The sequence below is a fragment of the Ascaphus truei genome, chromosome 6 (assembly GCF_040206685.1).
Source record: "Ascaphus truei isolate aAscTru1 chromosome 6, aAscTru1.hap1, whole genome shotgun sequence".
Lineage (NCBI taxonomy): Eukaryota > Metazoa > Chordata > Amphibia > Anura > Ascaphidae > Ascaphus > Ascaphus truei.
This window is the reverse complement of record NC_134488.1, coordinates 99,304,877-99,327,139: the sequence shown is the minus strand read 5'-3', so window position 1 is coordinate 99,327,139 and position 22,263 is coordinate 99,304,877. Positions and strand designations below refer to the sequence as shown.

Below are 22,263 nucleotides of genomic sequence, written 5' to 3'. Positions count from 1 at the left end.
GCTTTTTAGTTAAATAGTCCAATGAATGCACTTCTCCTTTAATTGATCTCGGAACTTATAAATGCAATTTTACCTTTAACTGTTTGTACGAACGTAGTGTGATGCAAGGAATCCTAATTATTATGCTGTGGAGTTAATCAGTTGCAGCGAAACAGAAGAGACCTGGGAATCGCTCTGTGCATTGTGAATGGTTAATTAGTGTTAACATTACATTGCAAAGTATATGCAACAATATTACCAACATATTTATTATCGCACACAAAATTAGCAAAACGTTATACTAAATAAATTATACATGTATATAGATGTCCATGGCTAAAAAAATCGTAGTATGTTTAATTTCTTCTATAAACACATACAGTATCTCTCTCTCGGAATATACAGGTATATAAAAAATATCTATATTAGATGTATATAGAAATGTATATATAGAGAGGTGGGTTATATATATATATATATAAAGCAGAAAATAGCCGTGTTAGTCCAGTTGCGATAGTGCAGAATAAATGAGTTCTTCAGTATTAGGCGATACCCAGATTTAGTGCAATAAAAAAGGTATCACCTAATACTGAAGAAATCATTTATGCAAATTGACAAATTGTGAGTGTGCATTTGTCTTGTGATTTTTTATTAAAATTTTGTTACCAGATTTTACACATGGATCGGGCGCTTTTTCTCTTGTTTCTCCAATATATATATATATATATATATATATATATATATATATATATATATATATATATATATATATATATATATAAAAGAAACACACAGCGCAAATCTAAACAATTAGTTCCTGTGGATTGTAATGTTTACACCACAAATAGAGCCAATATTATTTGAATGAGGTACATACCCTGGTGTACACCTATCCCTACACACTGCAGCCAAGTTAGGTCTGCGGCTCCACAGTCGCCGCCTTGAAGATATGTAGAAGATTGACCTAGGCGCAAATATGACAGGGAAGAGAGAAAACACAGAAAGAAATCATAGGGCAGTATATCTATTACATAGACTTTGAGATGGTAAGAGATGCGCTTACACTGATTAGATGGGTAAGAGCCTGTAATCCTCTATGGGACTCGCCAACGTTGTATTAACTCTGCGGCTGCTGGATCTCCAGATGTCCTCTCCACGGGAACACAGATGCTGCTGCTGCATGCACTTCTTGTTCCTGGCACTCATGTATCTCTATGGATGGATCTCATAAGAGGGGGGGGGGGGAGGGGGAGGAAATAATGGAAGGGAACAGAAATAGTGTAAAATCGTTTTTAATCTAAAAAAAGAGACTTGTAAAATATAGCTAATCAACTCACATTCGGTGAGAATATAGCAGGCGGTAGAGAGTATTTAGCGAGTCTCTCACACTCGTGTAGAATCGCCGGTTACCAGTCCTCTCCGCAGTCTCCGCTACTTCCGCATCACGTGCTCGAACGTAGCGTGTGACGCGGTGTGTGGCGCGGCTAGCCCCTGACGAAGCCCAAGTGGAGAAACGCGTAGGGCCAGCGTTGACTTGCAGCAGAGAGCAGAGAGAGAGACACGCCGAGGAGCCTGTGTGGAGAGACACTTACAGAGAGCTCCGGCAGTGAATACCTGCATTGGCAGACAGTGAAGCTCGCGAGAGCTGGGCCGCGTCACACACCGCGTCACACGCTACGTTCGAGCACGTGATGCGGAAGTAGCGGAGACTGCGGAAGTAGCGGAGACTGCGGAGAGGACTGGTAACCGGCGAATGTGAGTTGATTAGCTATATTTTACAAGTCTCTTTTTTTAGATTAAAAACGATTTTACACTATTTCTGTTCCCTTCCATTATTTCCTCCCCCTCCCCCCCCCCCCTCCTCTTATGAGATCCATCCATAGAGATACATGAGTGCCAGGAACAAGAAGTGCATGCAGCAGCAGCATCTGTGTTCCCGTGGAGAGGACATCTGGAGATCCAGCAGCCGCAGAGTTAATACAACGTTGGCGAGTCCCATAGAGGATTACAGGCTCTTACCCATCTAATCAGTGTAAGCGCATCTCTTACCATCTCAAAGTCTATGTAATAGATATACTGCCCTATGATTTCTTTCTGTGTTTTCTCTCTTCCCTGTCATATTTGCGCCTAGGTCAATCTTCTACATATATATATATATATATATATATGTTTTAATATAGATATCAATATTGTTTGTAAAATAAAAACACCCCATAAAATATGTATTTTTAATATTTAAAAAAAAAACACTTTATCAGAAAGTGGTCTGAAAAAGTGTAAGTAGTGCTTGAATATTAAGCTATTTACCAAGATAAGTGCTAATCAAATTGTATGGAGAATATCGCGATCCCTAATTAGATAACGATTTCCTATTTTGTTGTATGCTGCACCAGGCCAGGGCAAAACAATATGCACGCCCCTAAACACACCCCTTTTCAGTGATATAAATAGCTTTCTTTTGCTAGGAGCGTCAGCCGACACATGACGCGCTAAGTAAGTGCATAACAATCACCTTATGAAATGCCAATTGGGGCCGCAGAAGGTCATTTAAGATATTCCGTAAGATTTCTAGGATTTTGCCATTTTTTTTTTGCCAAAAGTATTGTCTGTAGCGCCTAAAGAGTTGTATGGCCATGTGGGATGTTAATGAGGCAGGATAAAACTAATTTATACTTGACTACGTTACAATAGTAATATTCTTATCAGGTGTCCAAATAAATTGAGTTATTTAATAGTTACTCAATCATGTTGCCCCTATAAGTGAACTAGAGGTACATGTGAAGCCTAAAAAGTCAACTATGGGCCATATTTATTAAGCAGTGCTAAGCTTTGAAACCTCTTGTAGCACATTGATTTGGATGGGCCGTAGTGCTTTGCATTTATTCAGCACTGAATAGTAGCACAGGGCCAGAAACATCTTCTGGTGGAGCAAATATCATAAGTACAGTAACATACTGGTCTTGCATGTCTGGAGATACAGTACTGCTGTACTGTAAGGTTAACAAAACATCTGCAAGTGGTAGAACTGGAATGCAATATCAGAGGCCAGTGAATATATTGCAACATCTTCCTAAATTACTTGAACAATTTACTATATGGAAACTGACCACAAAGGTTCAGTGTAAATTGGGTATTTCTAAATATGCTAAATAGCAATTGTGATTAGCTTGTCTTGACATGAATACTGATAGTACCCTCAGCTACGTATCTGTTCCGTATAGCCGGCCAGTGGTGGAACTACAATATGTGCAGACAGTTCAGCTGCACCGGGACCCGACTGGTTAGGGGCCCATCCTGTCTGCTGTTCTGTAGGGTTAGCACCTGGGTGGGCTCCCTTATCCCTCTCAAGGCCCAGATTCTAAGTTGGGCCCTGGGGGAGGGGGGCTGAGAGAGAGCATAGTGAGGGTAGGGGCGGGGAGAGAGCATGGTGAGGGAGAGGACAGGGAAAGAGCATGGTGAGGGAGTAGGGTTGCCTGGTGGCTTGTCCAAAAATACTGGACAAAATGGTGAAAGGTGTGACACGCGCAAGAATCGTTGCTGAGGAAGAATGTTATTTATAAATTACCTGACTGTTACGTCATTTTTTCTAAAATTCACCAATTTGCACCACTTTATATTCTGTTTCGTAAAAAAAAATCTGGGGAGGAGTCTTGGGAGGGAGTGCCCTTCCAAGGATTGTTTTAGGAAATATGAATATGAAATAGTGCAAATTGGTGCACGCTTGGAGTGAAATTTGGAACAAATTACGTAATGGTCAGATCATTTATAAATAACTGACCTGCAAGCCCATACCGAGCAATACTGCACCGCTCCTCATCCTCTCTCTCTCCCCTTATCCTCTCACCCTCCCACCCCCTTGTCCTCTCATGCCCCCCTCATCCTCTCTCACCCCCTCCCTTCATCCTCTCACCCCCTTCCCCTCATCCTCTTATCCCCCCTCTCATCCCTCCCTCCCTTCATCCTCTCATCCCCCCGCCCCCTCCCTTCATCCTCTCACCCCCCCTCCCTGTCATTATCACCCCCACAGGACAGCCAGAGAAGACACATACACACACACACACAGGACACAACCTCACCTCTCTCTGCTACATGCTTTTCCTCTGATTTTTGGCATTGCACAGCAGCAGCCAATCAGGGTGTAGGAAGCTGCCCAGCCCCCTAGCAGCAACAGCCCTGTGCTCTCCCTTCTCAAGGGAAATCCCGCAATTGGTTACCAAGTCCAGAGAGATTGCCCCCCCGCCCCGTACACATACATGTCACCCCCCCCCCCCCCATACATGTCCGGTATTATCTCTCATTTTTTACCGGACAGAGTAACCAAATACCAGGCTGTCCGGTTCAATACCGGACACCTGGCAACCCTATGAGGGAATTGGTGGGGAGAGAGCATGGTGAGGAAGGGGATGGGGAGAGAGTATGGGGAGAGAACATGGTGAGGGAGTGGAAGGGTGTGGAGAGAACATGGTGAGGGAGTGAAGGGGTGTGGAGAGAGCTTGGCGATGGAGGGAAGGGGTGGGAAGAGAGTGAGTGGGGTAAAGCGTGGTGAGGGAGAGGGTGGGGAGAGAGCATGGTGGGTGAAGGAGCAGGGAGAGAACGTGGTGAGGAGGGAGCATGTGGAGGAGAGCATGGTGAGGAGGGGGCATGTGGGGAGAGCATGGCGAGGAGGGAGCATGTGGAGGAGAGCATGGCAAGGAGGGAGCATGTGGAGGAGAGCATGGTGAGGAGGGAGCATGTGGGGAGAGCATGGCGAGGAGGGAGCATGTGGAGGAGAGCATGGTGAGGAGGGGGCATGTGGAGGAGAGCATGGTGAGGAGGGAGCATGTGGAGGAGAGCATGGTGAGGAGGGAGCATGTGGAGGAGAGCATGGTGAGGCGGGGGCATGTGGGGAGAGCATGGCGAGGAGGGAGCATGTGGAGGAGAGTATGGTGAGGAGGGAGCATGTGGAGGAGAGCATGGTGAGGAGGGAGCATGTGGAGGAGAGCATGGTGAGGAGGGGGCATGTGGAGGAGAGCATGGTGAGGCGGGAGCATGTGGAGGAGAGCATGGTGAGGAGGGGGCATGTGGAGGAGAGCATGGTGAGGAGGGAGCATGTGGAGGAGAGCATGGTGAGGAGGGAGCATGTGGGGAGATCATGGTGTCAAAGGTTCATCCACATCTTTAGTGCATATTTCAACAATTCATGGCGCATCCTAGTTACTCCAGAAATAGGGAAGTTAAACTAGCAGGGCACTTTTTATGGGGTAACTCACAGAAACGAAGGGACTTTTACTAAAATCTCCTGGCTGCAAAACGGACGTAACCTCATTGCATAAAACAGCTCCATATTTCTCAAAAGAAAAAAATACCATTGAAAACGGAGAAATCAAATATATAAATATTTAGTGAAATAAAGTTATGTGTTCGCTGATCCGATTGGTAGGATTATCTGTTTTCATCCACCAATTTAAATCATGTTCCAGCATAGTGTTTTGAAGTATACTGTCCTTATTGACGCTTCATATATAATCTCAAACAGTCGTACATCAGGGATAAAATAATATGTAAGGATAGTACAGTGTGTTTAGTATTATTCCTGAATTACCATTGATTTCACTAAACCAAATATATGCAAAAGTAGCATGTCCTAAAATGGATTTAATAATAAAATAAAATTAATAATTTTATGGATTTCAAATAATAAACTACTTCCCCCTCTTTTTTCCTTCTTTTTATGTGTAAAGCATGTGATGATGTATAATTCTACATTCTTACCTAAACTGGCAATCGTTTGATGCTCCTGTTATAAATCTGTAAAAATCCTGATTGTGTGTCTAACGAAATGGCCGCCCCCTAACTTTGTGCTGCAGTCTGTGAAATTCTGCAGCTGCAATGTAACATTACTGTATATCACTAAGTGTAACACATTATTGTTACAGCTTTCAGAGTAATAGACAGTCTGCTGTTTGGAACATAGCAACAGATATGTTTGTGATACTTTGTTGCCAAAGAACAGAACTCAAAAAGTTGTGTGTCAGAGCCTGTTTCAAAAGAGGACGTGGATATGACTTTGTAAATGGTTGCTGTAGCAACCTACTGTAAGGATGATCAATACATTAAAAAATAAAATAAAAATGGCATTAGGAGTAAAAAAAAAATGCAGACAGTACTATCTAATACTATAGAAATTATTTAAAAAAACACATTGGATTTGTCATGTTTTGACTCTTTAAAATGCTTAGTATGTGTTATTTCTGATAATGTTGCAGTAAGCTTTAGCATAGTGAGATATAAAATACAGTTTTCTCGAAAGGAAGATAAATAAAGCAAAGTAAGCTATAAAGAACATTATATATTATAAAACTTATAGAGATCAAACAGCAACCCAAATAAAACAATAAAAATGGTGTGTGAAAAATGGTGCAGTGGGAGCAATAAAGGGAACCCTATTTCCCTTAAATACTAGAACAATGGGTTATGTATGTATGTATGTCTTTATATAGCGCCATTAATGTACATAGCACTTCACAGCAGTAATACACATGACAATCATATAAATAACAAATAATAGATCATGGGAATAAGTTCTTCAGACATAAAAGTAACATTTATGAAAAGGAGTCCCTGCTCCGAAGAGCTTACAATTTAATTGGTAGGAGGAACACACAGATACAGTAGGAGGGTATACTGGTAAGTGCGTCTGCAAGGGGCCAAGTTTATGTATCAGGTGTATAGTGTTAGTCACTGAGCTACTCATATGCTTTGTTAAGCAAGTGTGTTTTAAGGTGGGTCTTAAAGGTGGATAGAGAGGGTGCTAGTCAGGTATTGAGGGGAAGGGCATTCCAGAGGTGTGGGGCAGTTAGTGAGAAAGGTTTAAGGTGGGATTTGGGCATTAGATACAAAGGGGTTAGAGCGAAGACTTCCTTGAGAGGAACACAGGAGTCGGGAACGCAGGAGTCAGGATGGTGCATAGCGAGAAATTAGGACTGAGATGTATGGAGGGGCAAAAGAGTGTAAAGCTTTAAAAGTGAGGAGGAGAATTGAGTGTGAGCTGCGGGATTTGATAGGAAGCCAGGAGAGGGATTTCAGCAGGGGAGACGCCGAGTCAGATTTAGGAAAGAGCAGAGTGATTCTGGCAGCAGCGTTAAGGATAGATTGTAGGGGAGTGTGTGGTCCCGTGGGGTCCGATGGCGGAGCACTGCAAACACAAGCAATGGGGGCTGCAAACCAGTTCCAGATTAAAAAGAATTTATTGGGTGGTCATAGGGAGTACAAGAACACTCTGACGCGTTTCAGGACCTAAGTCCCTTTATCAAAGAGTAGATGCGTGTCTGCTATGTTCCCCGTTATAAACTCTGGCTCCCGCCCCCAACGATGACGTCACGGGGACTCCAAGTATCGCGCGAGTTGCTGAATAAGCTAGCCCATTGGTAGATATGACAACCAATGGCGCAACTGGCTAAAGAATAGCCTCCCCTGTGGGAGTGGCCTGGGAGCCATGTGTATAATGGGGAGATAACAATATATACAAAACACAGCGTGAATAACAACAAAAATTGCTTACTAAAGCTATACTAATTTAAAAGTGCAATCATTAAAAACACAAGTGATGGAGAAGCTGTCTAATGTCTAGCACATACACTATTATGCTAGTTCTCAGGAAGTGAATTGTATCAGATAAGCAAACAGAGTTATACATACAAATTGGTCCATAATGAGCAAACATCATAGCCATACGTATATGGACGTATATATAGCCTTATCTAAGATTAATAACTTTCTAGAAGTCACCTTCTCATACCCCAAATAGATAAATGGGTAGAGCAGCTCTGTAATAAAAGTAGGTGTGTATATATATATAACATTGCTATATGGAAACCATACATATAGAGATTCGTGGGGACAGGATATTGTATTCCCAGTATGTAAGACGTCTAATCAATACATTAGAACCAGATAATACCACAAAGTTTTTTCAGTCTTGTCACTATAGCACAATCCATTATCTGTGCACTAATAGCCACACTAGATGCACGGGGGAATATATGAAACATAAACAATGGTTAAATATTGGTAAGTATACATGACATTGCCATATGTAAACCACACAAGGAGATATTAAAATTAATGCATATGAACAAAATAATACTACAAGATGTGTAGTCTTATTACCATAAGAAAATCTACTTTTCGTGCATCTGATATCCCTAGTACGTACATCGGGGTATATATATCATAGACAATAGTTTGATATTGATCTAAAAACCATCTTGATGTCCATCAAATGGATAAATGGGCAGCACAACTCCATAATGAATATAAATGGATGTATGTAACCTGACTGTGTACAATCTATATATGTGGACAAGAATATTGTTGCAGATGGCTATGCAGGTGGTATATATGCCTTGTTGTTAGTATATGGAGACAAGATTACATAACACCTAATTTAACCAAGGAAATGTTTGAGTTCCCAGTCTAGATTCATGCCCTTGGGCACCAATGTCCCAAGGGCATAAATCCAGAACATTTCTCTTTTATTGAGGAGAGATTCTCTATCTCCTCCACGAATATGAGGGCGTATATGTTCGATTGCACTAAAAGAGAAATTCTGCAAAGAACCAGATTGACATTTTGTAAAGTGGCGCGCAACTGGGTATCTCTCATCTTTATTTTTAATTGTTCTAACGTGTTCTACAATCCTCTCTCTTAGTGGGCAGATTGTCCTGCCCACATAAGAGCTGCCACATGCACATCTCAGTGTGTATACTACAAATTTGGTGTTGCATGTCATCAAGGAACTTAGGGCCTCATGCAGTAAGCCCCGATAAGGCTTTTTCGGCATTTTATAGCCGTTTTTTGCCCTCCTGATTCAGTAAGCTCCGATAAGTGGGAATTATCGGCAATTTTTTCGCCACCCGGCTGCCGATAAGCCACTTATCGGGACTTTTTTTTCCCGCCTGAATTCAGTAAGCCCCGATCAGCTTTTTGGTGCTGATCGGCAGGCCAGATTGGAGATTTTATGGCCAATCCAGCCCGCCAACTAAAGTTGGCAACTTGCTGAAGGAGAAGCATCGGCAAGGGCGACACTTAGGAAAAATCAGCCCTTTTTCCTGCCTGTGATTGATGCCGGGGGTCTCCGGAGCTGATACCCGCACCGGAGCCCCCCGGCATGCATCCGAGGCAGGAAAAAGGCATTTAAAAGCCACTTCATTACCTTAGCGGCTAACCGCTAAGGCAATGAAGGGGTTAACCCACCGTGCCAGCGTTATTGTGGGTAGCGGGGATGGGTGAGGGGGGTATTTGGCCCTGGGTGTGAGTTTAGGACTTGCGGGGGGGATGCGGGGGCACTTAACCCCTTCACGACCGTAGCGGTTAATACCGCTACGGTCCTGAAGGGGTTAAGGCCTCCCGCTACCCACCCGCAAGCCCTAAACAACCACCGTTGGGGCTAATGCCCCCTTCACACACCCCCACTACCCACAATAATAAAAAAAAAACACCCCAGCACCACAATAACGAATTAAATAAATAATTAAATAATTATATATATATATATATATATATATATATATATATATATATATATATATATATATATACCCAACAACACCTATACCCACCTAACATACAGTATAGTAATGGGCAGAATGACTATTATCCACAAATGGATAATAGTGCAGTTGTCCATTTACAATACATACACAACAATAAAGACTTTAAATACATATAGCACTCACCCATGTCCCACTGCCACGATGAAGGCCATCCTCATCTTCATCCTGCCCATGCCCCATCCGCTTCTGCAAAACAAACACAAGAATTACAACATCCAAATTAATGTCCCCTAACCCCTTAATCACCATAGCGGTTATTAACCGCTACAGTTATTAAGGGGTTAAGCCACCATCACCCACATACCCTCCCCCACAAAGCCCCCCAACCACCCTCACCCAATACCCACAGGGGAGTCCTACCAAATACCCTTGGGCCTAATACCCCCTCCCCCAGCACATACAGTACAATAATGTGCCAAATAACTATTATCCACATAGGGATAATACATTATTTGGCCATTATTAAACACATTCAATAACGTTAAAATGTAAATAAAATTGTACTAACCTCATCAATAAGAAGTCTCCGTCGCCAGCATCATCCTTGGGGTCCGTTGCCAACATTAGAAATAGCCACAACATTTCAATATCATTAACATAACACTGAACCCCTTAATCACCTTATCGGGTACTAACCTGAAAGGTAATTAAGGGGTGAAGCCATCCTGCAATGCCTACAACAGTTATGCATAACATCTTCAGTGAAATAAAAACCAATTGCCTAACCAAATTCCATTTAATCATTCCATCTGTAGGCTCACATGCCTCATAAAACATTGCATTTACAGTGTATACATGTAGCATAACATGTAAACTGCATGTACACGCTGCAAATCAATGTTAACAATACAATAATGCCACTCAAATCGCCATACATCACAAGAAGTATATTATTTAATACAATAAACTCACCATCAATGAATTACCACACATCAATTACATCCCTAAACAATTAAAATACCATCCATACCAATTACACAATGAACTAAAGCTATCCTAACAGAGAACCACTTCAAAACATAGAAAAAAGTACACCAACAAATACAATATACTAAAGCAAGGCTTTCCATATCCTATTGTACGGCCTGGAAGCCCAAAACTTACATCTGTCTAAAAATAAAATACATTTAGCACACATCAATGCATAGCCACAATGATTAACAATACAGAATTAGAAGCTTTAACAACACTATCATTTCTTACCCTGTATATATATCTGTACACATACATACAGACATACATACAGTGGGAAGAAATGATATGCATTATAAAAAATGAAAACATGAAAAAGCAACACAAAAAACAGTTACATTAAGTACATTTCTTTATTTAACTTACCATTACTTGCCCCCACCGACTCCCGTTGATCAGCTTACTCACGAACCAATCCACGACACCATCCACGACACCATCCAGGAACAAATCCACGACACAATCCAGGAACAAATCCACGAACCAAACCAGGAACCAATCCAAGAACAAGTGCAGGAACCAATCCAGGAAGCAAGCCACGAAGAAATCCAAGAAACAATCCACGACACGATCCAGGAACAGGAACCCATAAAAGAAAAGAAAAAAACAAATTAAACATTAAAATAATAAAACATGACAATCAAGGGTTGTACTAGTTTTATTCTTAGTGAATCTGTATTACAATACCTTGTTCCGGGGTCTTCTTGACATCCGGTGCCACGCCCTGGTCTTCAATCTTCAGGAGGAGGTCCGTCCTCCTCGGCATCTGCCTTCAAAATGAGACGACATAGGCTTTTATAGGCCTATGACGTCACATTTGTCGTCATATGGTTCCCACGGCCCTGATTGGGCCGTGAAAACCATGTGTTTTGGCCGATGTAAAAAAATTGATGACGTCACTTAAAGGCAATGCCAGCACAGCCAATCAGAATGGCTTTGCTGCTATTGCCTTTAAGAAAACGTCATGAAATGACACATGGCCGGACTCACATGGTACTTGAACCAATCAGAGTAGGGATGGAGTTCCCACGCTCTGATTGGCTGGCTTACCATGTGAGTCCGGCCATGTGTCATTTCATGACGTTTTCTTAAAGGCAATAGCAGCAAAGCCATTCTGATTGGCTGTGCTGGCATTGCCTTTAAGTGACGTCATCAATTTTTTTACATCGGCCAAAACACATGGTTTTCACGGCCCAATCAGGGCCGTGGGAACCATATGACGACAAATGTGACATCATAGGCCTATAAAAGCCTATGTCGTCTCATTTTGAAGGCAGATGCCGAGGAGGACGGACCTCCTCCTGAAGATTGAAGACCAGGGCGTGGCACCGGATGTCAAGAAGACCCCGGAACAAGGTATTGTAATACAGATTCACTAAGAATAAAACTAGTACAACCCTTGATTGTCATGTTTTATTATTTTAATGTTTAATTTGTTTTTTTCTTTTCTTTTATGGGTTCCTGTTCCTGGATCGTGTCGTGGATTGTTTCTTGGATTTCTTCGTGGCTTGCTTCCTGGATTGGTTCCTGCACTTGTTCTTGGATTGGTTCCTGGTTTGGTTCGTGGATTTGTTCCTGGATTGTGTCGTGGATTTGTTCCTGGATGGTGTCGTGGATGGTGTCGTGGATTGGTTCGTGAGTAAGCTGATCAACGGGAGTCGGTGGGGGCAAGTAATGGTAAGTTAAATAAAGAAATGTACTTAATGTAACTGTTTTTTGTGTTGCTTTTTCATGTTTTCATTTTTTATAATGCATATCATTTCTTCCCACTGTATGTATGTCTGTATGTATGTGTACAGATATATATACAGGGTAAGAAATGATAGTGTTGTTAAAGCTTCTAATTCTGTATTGTTAATCATTGTGGCTATGCATTGATGTGTGCTAAATGTATTTTATTTTTAGACAGATGTAAGTTTTGGGCTTCCAGGCCGTACAATAGGATATGGAAAGCCTTGCTTTAGTATATTGTATTTGTTGGTGTACTTTTTTCTATGTTTTGAAGTGGTTCTCTGTTAGGATAGCTTTAGTTCATTGTGTAATTGGTATGGATGGTATTTTAATTGTTTAGGGATGTAATTGATGTGTGGTAATTCATTGATGGTGAGTTTATTGTATTAAATAATATACTTCTTGTGATGTATGGCGATTTGAGTGGCATTATTGTATTGTTAACATTGATTTGCAGCGTGTACATGCAGTTTACATGTTATGCTACATGTATACACTGTAAATGCAATGTTTTATGAGGCATGTGAGCCTACAGATGGAATGATTAAATGGAATTTGGTTAGGCAATTGGTTTTTATTTCACTGAAGATGTTATGCATAACTGTTGTAGGCATTGCAGGATGGCTTCACCCCTTAATTACCTTTCAGGTTAGTACCCGATAAGGTGATTAAGGGGTTCAGTGTTATGTTAATGATATTGAAATGTTGTGGCTATTTCTAATGTTGGCAACGGACCCCAAGGATGATGCTGGCGACGGAGACTTCTTATTGATGAGGTTAGTACAATTTTATTTACATTTTAACGTTATTGAATGTGTTTAATAATGGCCAAATAATGTATTATCCCTATGTGGATAATAGTTATTTGGCACATTATTGTACTGTATGTGCTGGGGGAGGGGGTATTAGGCCCAAGGGTATTTGGTAGGACTCCCCTGTGGGTATTGGGTGATGGGTGGTTGGGGGGCTTTGTGGGGGAGGGTATGTGGGTGATGGTGGCTTAACCCCTTAATAACTGTAGCGGTTAATAACCGCTATGGTGATTAAGGGGTTAGGGGACATTAATTTGGATGTTGTAATTCTTGTGTTTGTTTTGCAGAAGCGGATGGGGCATGGGCAGGATGAAGATGAGGATGGCCTTCATCGTGGCAGTGGGACATGGGTGAGTGCTATATGTATTTAAAGTCTTTATTGTTGTGTATGTATTGTAAATGGACAACTGCACTATTATCCATTTGTGGATAATAGTCATTCTGCCCATTACTATACTGTATGTTGTGTATTGCTGCTATGTTTATTGGGGGCATTTGTCCCCAATAAACATGCTACTATGCGTTAACCCCTTCATTGCCTTAGCGGCTATCTGCTATGGTAATGAAGCAGCATTAATGTATTTTAATAATATTGTGCGGAAGCAGGAGGCCCCCTGAGCTGAAGCGCATTTATTTGTGGCTCAGAGACCCCCTGCCTCCCGAGTTACAGGCCCCGGTTTGGGCCATCGGTTACAGTGTGGACGCCATGTTTATTGCGGGGACGCTATAAACATGGCGGCGACACTGCCACCCGATGACACATACCGGGGCCTGTAACTCGGGAAGCAGGGGGTCCCTGGTCCACAAAGCAATGCGGTTCAGCTCAGGGGACCCCCTGCTCACTGTACAGTATAATTAAAAAGACATTCATGCTGCTTCATTACCGTTGCACATAGCCGCCAAGGTAAGGAACGAGTCTTTATTGATGTGTGTGTGTTTTATTTATACTATACATGTGCAGAGGGTCTCCGGAGCAGAACAGCGTTGGTTTGAGGTCCGGGGACCCCCTGCCCCCCGAGATACAGGCCCCTTTATGGGGTGCCGGTATCCCTCTGGTTTGTTTACAGGCCGCGGTCACGTGATCGGGACCTTTAAACGCCGAGGGATACCGGCACCTCATAAAGGGGCCTGTATCTCGGGGGGCAGGGGGTCCCCGGACCTCAAACCAACGCGGTTCAGCTCCGAAGACCCCCTGCACATGTAGAGTATAAATAAAAGTTGTTTTTAAATACTTTTTTTGGTGCCGAAGTTTGCGCTGAGAGAGCGGCTTGTCTCTCTCAGCTGCAAACATCTATCGGCACCAAAGGCTTATCGGGAGCCTTATCGGGAGCCAGGCTGTATCGCCACAGCTCATCGGCAGCTTTGCTTTCGCAGTGCTTCAGCAGGGATCGGAAGGATTCGGCCCTTACTGAATACTGCGAGGGCAAATCGCCCAAAAAATACATTTTCGCAATTCGTGCCGAAAATTTTGTATCGGGGCTTACTGCATGAGGCCCTAAGAGTGTGATTTCTCTTTGTATGTATATTTTTTATGTGTTTCATGGGGGAGGCGTATCGGCACATTCTACAGTTGCCACAACTGAAGAAGCCTTTGACTTTGGGTTTATTATTCTTTTTATTGGGATCAAAAAGACTGGGTGAAATTCTATTGGCAATTGTTTTAGCCCTCCGGAAAACTATTTTTGGCTGATCTAATGTATAGTTATCCAGGTCCTTGTCAAGTTTGAGTATATCCCAGTGTTTTGTCAAACCAAATCAGAGCCATTTTGACAAAACACTGGGATATACTCAAACTTGACAAGGATCTGGATAACTATACATTAGATCAGCCAGAAATAGTTTTCAGGAGGGCTACAACAATTGCCAATAGAATTTCACCCAGTCTTTTTGATCCCAATAAAAAGAATAATAAACCCAAAGTCAAGGGCTTCTTCAGTTGTGGCAACTGTAGAATGTGCCGATACGCCTCCCCCATGAAACACATAAACAATATACATACAAAGAGAAATCACACTCTTAGTTCCTTGATGACATGTAACACCAAATTTGTAGTATACACACTGAGATGTACTTGTGGCAGCTCTTATGTGGGCAGGACAATCCGCCCACTAAGAGAGAGGATTGTAGAACACGTTAGAACAATTAAAAATAAAGATGAGAGATACCCAGTTGCGCGGCACTTTACAAAATGTCAATCTGGTTCTTTGCAGAATTTCTCTTTTAGTGCAATCGAACATATACATCCTCATATTCGTGGAGGAGATAGAGAATCTCTCCTCAATAAAAGAGAAATGTTCTGGATTTATGCCCTTGGGACATTGGTACCCAGGGGCATGAATCTAGACTGGGAACTCAAACATTTCCTTGGTTAAATTAGGTGTTATGTAATCTTGTCTCCATATACTAACAACAAGGCATATATACCACCTGCATAGCCATCTGCAACAATATTCTTGTCCACATATATAGATTGTACACAGTCATGTTACATACATCCATTTATATTCATTATGGAGTTGTGCTGCCCATTTATCCATTTGATGGACATCAAGATGGTTTTTAGATCAATATCAAACTATTGTCTATGATATATATATACCCCGATGTACGTACTAGGGATATCAGATGCACGAAAAGTAGATTTTCTTATGGTAATAAGACTACACATCTTGAAGTACAGGCATACCCCGCTTTAAGGTCACTCACTTTAAGTACACTCGCGAGTAAGTACATGTCGCCCAATAGGCAAACGGCAGCTCGCGCGTGCGCCTGTCAGTACATCCTGAACAGCAATACCGGCTCCCTACCTGTACCGAAGCTGTACGCAAGCGGGGAGACTATAGAGCCGGTTACAAATGTGTTATTTACATCAGTTATGCACGTATATGACGATTGCCGTACAGTACGTGCATCGATAAGTGGGAAAAGGTAGTGCTTCACTTTAAGTACATTTTCGCTTTACATACATGCTCCGGTCCCATTGCGTACGTTAATGCGGGGTATGCCTGTATTATTTTGTTCATATGCATTAATTTTAATATCTCCTTGTGTGGTTTACATATGGCAATGTCATGTATACTTACCAATGTTTAACCATTGTTTATGTTTCATATACCCCCATGCATCTAGTGTGGCTATTAGATGCACAGATAATGGATTGTGCTATAGTGACAAGACTGAAAAAACTTTGTGGTATTATCTGGTTCTAATGAATTGATTAGACGTCTTACATACTGGGAATACAATATCCTGTCCCCACGAATCTATATATGTATGGTTTCCATATAGCATTGTTATATATATATACACCTACTTTTATTACAGAGCTGCTCTACCCATTTATCTATTTGGGGTATGAGAAGGTGACTTCTAGAAAGTTATTAATCTTAGATAAGGCTATATATACGTCCATATACGTATGGCTATGATGTTTGCTCATTATGGACCAATTTGTATGTATAACTCTGTTTGCTTATCTGATACAATTCACTTCCTGAGAACTAGCATAATAGTGTATGTGCTAGACATTAGACAGCTTCTCCATCACTTGTGTTTTTAATGATTGCGCTTTTAAATTAGTATAGCTTTAGTAAGCAATTTTTGTTGTTATTCACGCTGTGTTTTGTATATATTGTTATCTCCCCATTATACACATGGCTCCCAGGCCACTCCCACAGGGGAGGCTATTCTCTAGCCAGTTGCGCCATTGGTTGTCATATCTACCAATGGGCTAGCTTATTCAGCAACTCGCGCGATACTTGGAGTCCCCGTGACGTTATCGTTGGGGGCGGGAGCCAGAGTTTATAACGGGGAACATAGCAGACGCGCATCTACTCTTTGATAAAGGGACTTAGGTCCTGAAACGCGTCAGAGTGTTCTTGTACTCCCTATGACCACCCAATAAATTCTTTTTAATCTGGAACTGGTTTGCAGCCCCCATTGCTTGTGTTTGCAGTGCTCCGCCATCGGACCCCACGGGACCACACACTACCTACTTATGCTACTGGCGTGATGCACGCATTCATCAAAGACTGAGCAGCTGTTCCACTGAGACTCCAACAAGGACTGCTTATCATGGTATGTACTTTGGTTTTACTGGGGATTTAGACAGTACCTTTATGGTATATATAGAGATCTGTGTCATTCCTCCAGTTTAACTAGTACACCTTTTCTGCTTATATTACCACAGTGATTCTCATACAGCTTTTATTTATGCTCAAGTGTCTGGATGGATTTATCACTGTTGTGATCAAATGTACATTTATATTATGTACCTAGGATAGCTGAGCCCTGAACACTGGGATTATATCCCATACAAATAGATTGTAGGGGAGACAGGTGAGAGGCAGGAAGGCTGGACAGCAGGAGATTACAGTAATCGAGACGAGAGAGAATGAGGGTCTGTGTCAGCGTTTTAGCAGTCGAGCAACTGAGTATAGGGCGGTATCTTTGTGATACTGCAGAGGAAAAAGTGACATGTTTTAGATATGTTTTGAATGTGAGAGGAGAATGTGAAAGAGGAGTTGAGTGTGACCCCTAGGCAGCGTGCTTGCGCTACTGGGTGTATGATAACTTCCAACAGTAATGTGGAAGGAGGCCGTGGGGCCAGGTTTTGGAGGAAGGTTTTGGATAACCTGGAGACTTTCCTGGAGTCCACCTGGATGTAAGGGGATCTGTGAGGACTAGGGGGTCTCGGCAGCCACAGCGCATATCTCCCTTAACTCCTGCTGCCTTAAGACGTCCTCCTCACCGGTGCCAGCCATCTTCCGTTGCCCTGGTGTTTCCTTGCCGTCTTCAGCGGCCCACCTCTGCTCCGCAGTCTCTCCCTTCTCACGTGGCTGCCATTAGTCCCATTGACAGCGCGCACCGGGTGAAGATAATTTATTCACTGCACTAGCAGTGAAACCACGCCCCCAACTTACGTACAGGCTATTTCTCCAGACCAAACTTGCTCACCTGCCTGCCAATCAAGGGGACCTATCCAGGTCAGCTCCACACACTCCTTCAGGCCTGCCCTCGCTCCCGATTGGTCAGCCGCACTATATATTGCCTTTCTTGCCACTCTCTCATTGCTCGACATAGTCTCCACTACAGATGTCTACTCTGCACTTTCTTCCTCTGTTTATTCAGGTCACGACCCGGCTTAGCGGATTGCACTCTCTGGCTCTGGACCCCGGCTCTCAACTGACCTCGCTGCTCCCTACGCCTCTCGACCTCTGCTTGGACATCGACCTTCCGGAACTCTCCTCTCCCTGACCTTGGCTAACGGCAATGACTACGGCTCTTCTTTACCGGAACCGGCAAGTATTGCTGGCTAATACATCCAACCCTAAGGGAGGTATACCCGCCCCGTACGCAGATTTTCTGGATGTCTTCAGCAAAATTTAATCCGAGCTACTACCTCCACACCAATCATAAGATTGCCTGATAGCTTTGGTACCTGGATACACATTGCCCAAGTCTAAATCCTACCCCCTCTCTCTGCCTGAGACGGAAGCCATGGACGAATATATTCGCGAGAACTTGAAGCGAGGCTTCATGCGGCACACCAATTCGCCCGCGGGTGCTGGATTATTTTTCGTTAAAAAGAAAGACGGTACTCTCAGACCGTGTATTGACTACTGGGGACTAAACCGCATTACGGTGAAGAACCACTACCCACTCATCTCTGAACTCTTCGACAGACTTCAAGGTGATAACCTGTTTTCCAAGCTCGATCTTCGGGGTGCTTATAACCTCATTCGCATCCGGAAGGGCGACGAGTGGAAGACCGCCTTCAACACCCGTAGCGGCCACTACGAATATCTCGTGATGCCCTTCGGCTTATGCAACGCTCCAGCGGTCTTTCATGACTTTATCAATTACATTTTCGGGATGTCCTTAACCGTTTTGTAATTGTTTACCTGGATGACATTCTCATTTTTTCTAAGAATCTACAGGACCATGTTATCCATACGAAGTTTGTTCTCTCCCGCCTCCGAGAGAACTGCTTGTTTGCCAAGATGGAGAAGTGCCTCTTTCACCAGTCTACCACCTCCTTTCTTGGGTATATTATTTCCAACAAGGGATTGGCCATGGATACCGAGAAATTGAAAGCCGTACTGGATTGGCCGCAACCCGATTCCCTCAAGTCTATTCAGCGGTTTCTTGGATTTTCCAATTATTATCGAAAATGTATTCGCAACTTTCCCATCGTCATCGTCCCGATCACGGCGCTGACCCAAAAAAGGGCTGATCCTTCGTCTTGGTCACCTGACACATTCATGGCTTTCAAGACATTTAAACAAGCATTTGTCTCAGCTCCCATCCTGCGACACCCGAATACCGATTTTCCTTTAACCCTAGAGGTAGACGCTTCGGACTGCGGGGCTGGTGCAGTCCTATCCCAGAGATTTTCTCTTCAGGATAAACTTCATCCTTGTGGTTTTTTCTCTAAGAAGTTTTCACCAGGTGAGAGAAACTATGACGTGGGCAATAGGGAACTTTTGGCCGTCAAGTTGGCTCTTCTGGAATGGATGCATCTACTGGGGGGGTCAAAAGAGCCGTTCACGATTCTCACGGACCATAAAAATTTGTTATACATCGAGAGTGCCCGCCGCTTATGTCCCCGCCAAGCCCGCTGGTCGTTATTTTTCTCCAGGTTTAATTTTATTTTGTCATACATTCCCGGCACCAAGAACATCAAGGCGGATGCCCTCCCTAGGCAATTTTCTTCTGAAGAGAGACCGGTGAAGACTACCAAGTCCATCCTTCCCAAGCAGAAGATCCTTGTGGTCGCTGCATTCAAAAATCTTGAAAGGATCATCAAATCTCAAAAACATCTGCCTAGTGACCTCAAGATACCGAAGGACACCTTGTACGTAGAGCCCAGGTTTGCTCCTGAGATTCTGGATTGGGGACATGCTTCCCATTCGGCAGGACACCCGGATTACAAAAAAATTTGGATCTCATCCGTCGCACCTTTTGGTGGCCCAATATGGCCAAATCCATCCTTGAATTCACTCGGGCTTGTCCGGTATGTGCACGCAATAAGATTCCTCGTCAGAGACCCCATGGTTTTCTTTTACCTTTACCCATTCCGGAGCGCCCCTGGTCCCACATATCCATGGACTTTATTGTCGAATTGCCTAGGTCGAAGGGCATGAACACCATTCTAGTAGTGGTGGATCGGTTTTCCAAGATGGCACATTTCGTTCCTCTCAAAGGATTACTCTCCTCACCAGCCCTTGCCGATATTTTCTCCAGAGAGATTTTCCGGATCCAAGGCATTCCCACATCCATCGTATCGGACAAAGGCTCTCAATTTGTTTCCAGATTCTGGAGAACCTTCACCAGAAGACTGGGCATTTCTTCTTCCTTTTCGTCAGGATATCACCCTCAATCCAATGGGCAGACTGAGAGGGTCAATCAATCCCTCGAGAAGTACTTGAGGTGTTTCGTCTCTGACTCCCAGGACGACTGGTCGAAACTACACCCCTGGCCTGAGTATGCCTTTAATTCATCCAGGAATTAATCCACTCGGGAAACACCTTCCTTTATTAATTACGATTTCCACCCGTCTCGCCTGCCTATTTCCAATATCACTTTTCTCCCTCCTACAGGACTCTTGGACTAGAATTCAGTTGGCACTTCAAAAGGCCTCTCTGACTTCGAAAAACCAGGCTGGCCATCGTCACTGACCTGCACCCAATTACAAGCCAGGGGATAGGGTTTGGTTATCTTCCAAGAATATCCACCTCAAAACCCCTTCCCCTAAATTGGCACATAGGTTTCTGAGCCCATTTCCTATCATGGAGCAGGTAAACCCGGTGGCCTTCCGTCTTCAATTACCTCAAAGCATAAGAATTCCTAACGTTTTTCACACCACTTCTCAAGCCATTCGTCTCCAGTCCTCTCTTTCCGGACCACACTCTTAAACCAGACCCTGTGATTATACAGGACAACGAAGAGTACGAGGTCCAAACTATACTGGATTCCCGCCCCTCGAGAGGTTAAGCTCAATTCTTGGTCCATTGGAAGGGCTTTGGACCCGAAGAGAGGTCATGCGTACCTCTTAAAGACATTCATGCACCAGGGCTTCTCAAACGCTTCCGAAAGAAGTTTCCTTCCAAACCATGGAAGGATCGTCCTGAGGCCGATCCTGAAGGGGGGGTACTGTGAGGACTAGGGGGTCTCGGCAGCTGCAGCGCATATCTCCCTTACCTCCTGCTGCTGCCATAAAATGTCCTCCTCGCTGGCGCCAGCCATCTTCCATTGCCCTGGGGTTTCCCCGTCGTCTCCGGCGGCCCGCCTCTGCTCCGCAGTCTCTCCCTTCTCACGTGGCTGCCATTAGTCTCGGGCGCACGCATGGACAGCGTGCGCTGGGTGAAGATAATTTATTCACTGCACTAGCAGTGAAACCACGCCCCCAACTTACGTACAGGCTATTTCCCCAGACTAAACTTGCTCACCTGCCTGTCAATCAAGGGGACCTATCCAGGTCAGCTCCACGCACTCCTCCAGGCCTGCCCCTGCTCCCGATTGGTCAGCCGCACTATATATTGCCTTTCTTGCCACACTCTCATTGCTCGACATAGTCTCCACTACGGGTGTCTACTCTGCACTTTCTTTCTCTGTTTATTCAGGTCACGACCCGGGTTGGCGGATTGCACTCTCTGGCTCTGGACCCCGGCTCTCAACTGACCTCGCTGCTCCCTACGACGGCTCTTCTTTACCGGAACCGGCAAGTATTGTTACAGCTATTACCACCTGGCCTGGCAACGCCTAAAACACCACACTCCGGACACGCTCCTTTTGCTGCGGGTGCGTGCACATATACGTCCCCACCTCAGTATAAGGGACAGGTCTGGTCTGCGGGCAGCACCGGCATAACAGGATCCTCCTGATGTTACTTGGGGTCTTCCCTAATGGCATTGGGATCCTCCCTGGGGTCTGAGTACAAAAATGGAGGAACCCACCTTTTATACCCAGGGGGTGTGACCAACAGTCTTCCCCAGTATCTGGGCAGAATAAATGTTGAGCCCTGGTCCCACCATTACCATGTGACCATCTATCAACTTCCAGAACTAAATGTGACTAACACTGCCCCTCTAAAAAGGCAACATACTGTATAGTAACAACAATGTGACTAACTCACATGTCTGAGACCTGGTGAGAATTTAACCGCTACATTGCCT

General features: G+C 43.7%; 1 protein-coding gene across 2 annotated transcripts in view; it reads left to right on the top strand.

Annotated features, from left to right (window-relative positions):
• Window positions 1-22,263, top strand: part of FAM83E (family with sequence similarity 83 member E) — an 80,048-nt gene that overhangs the window by 45,151 nt on the left and 12,634 nt on the right. The gene's annotated exons all lie outside the window — the stretch shown is intronic.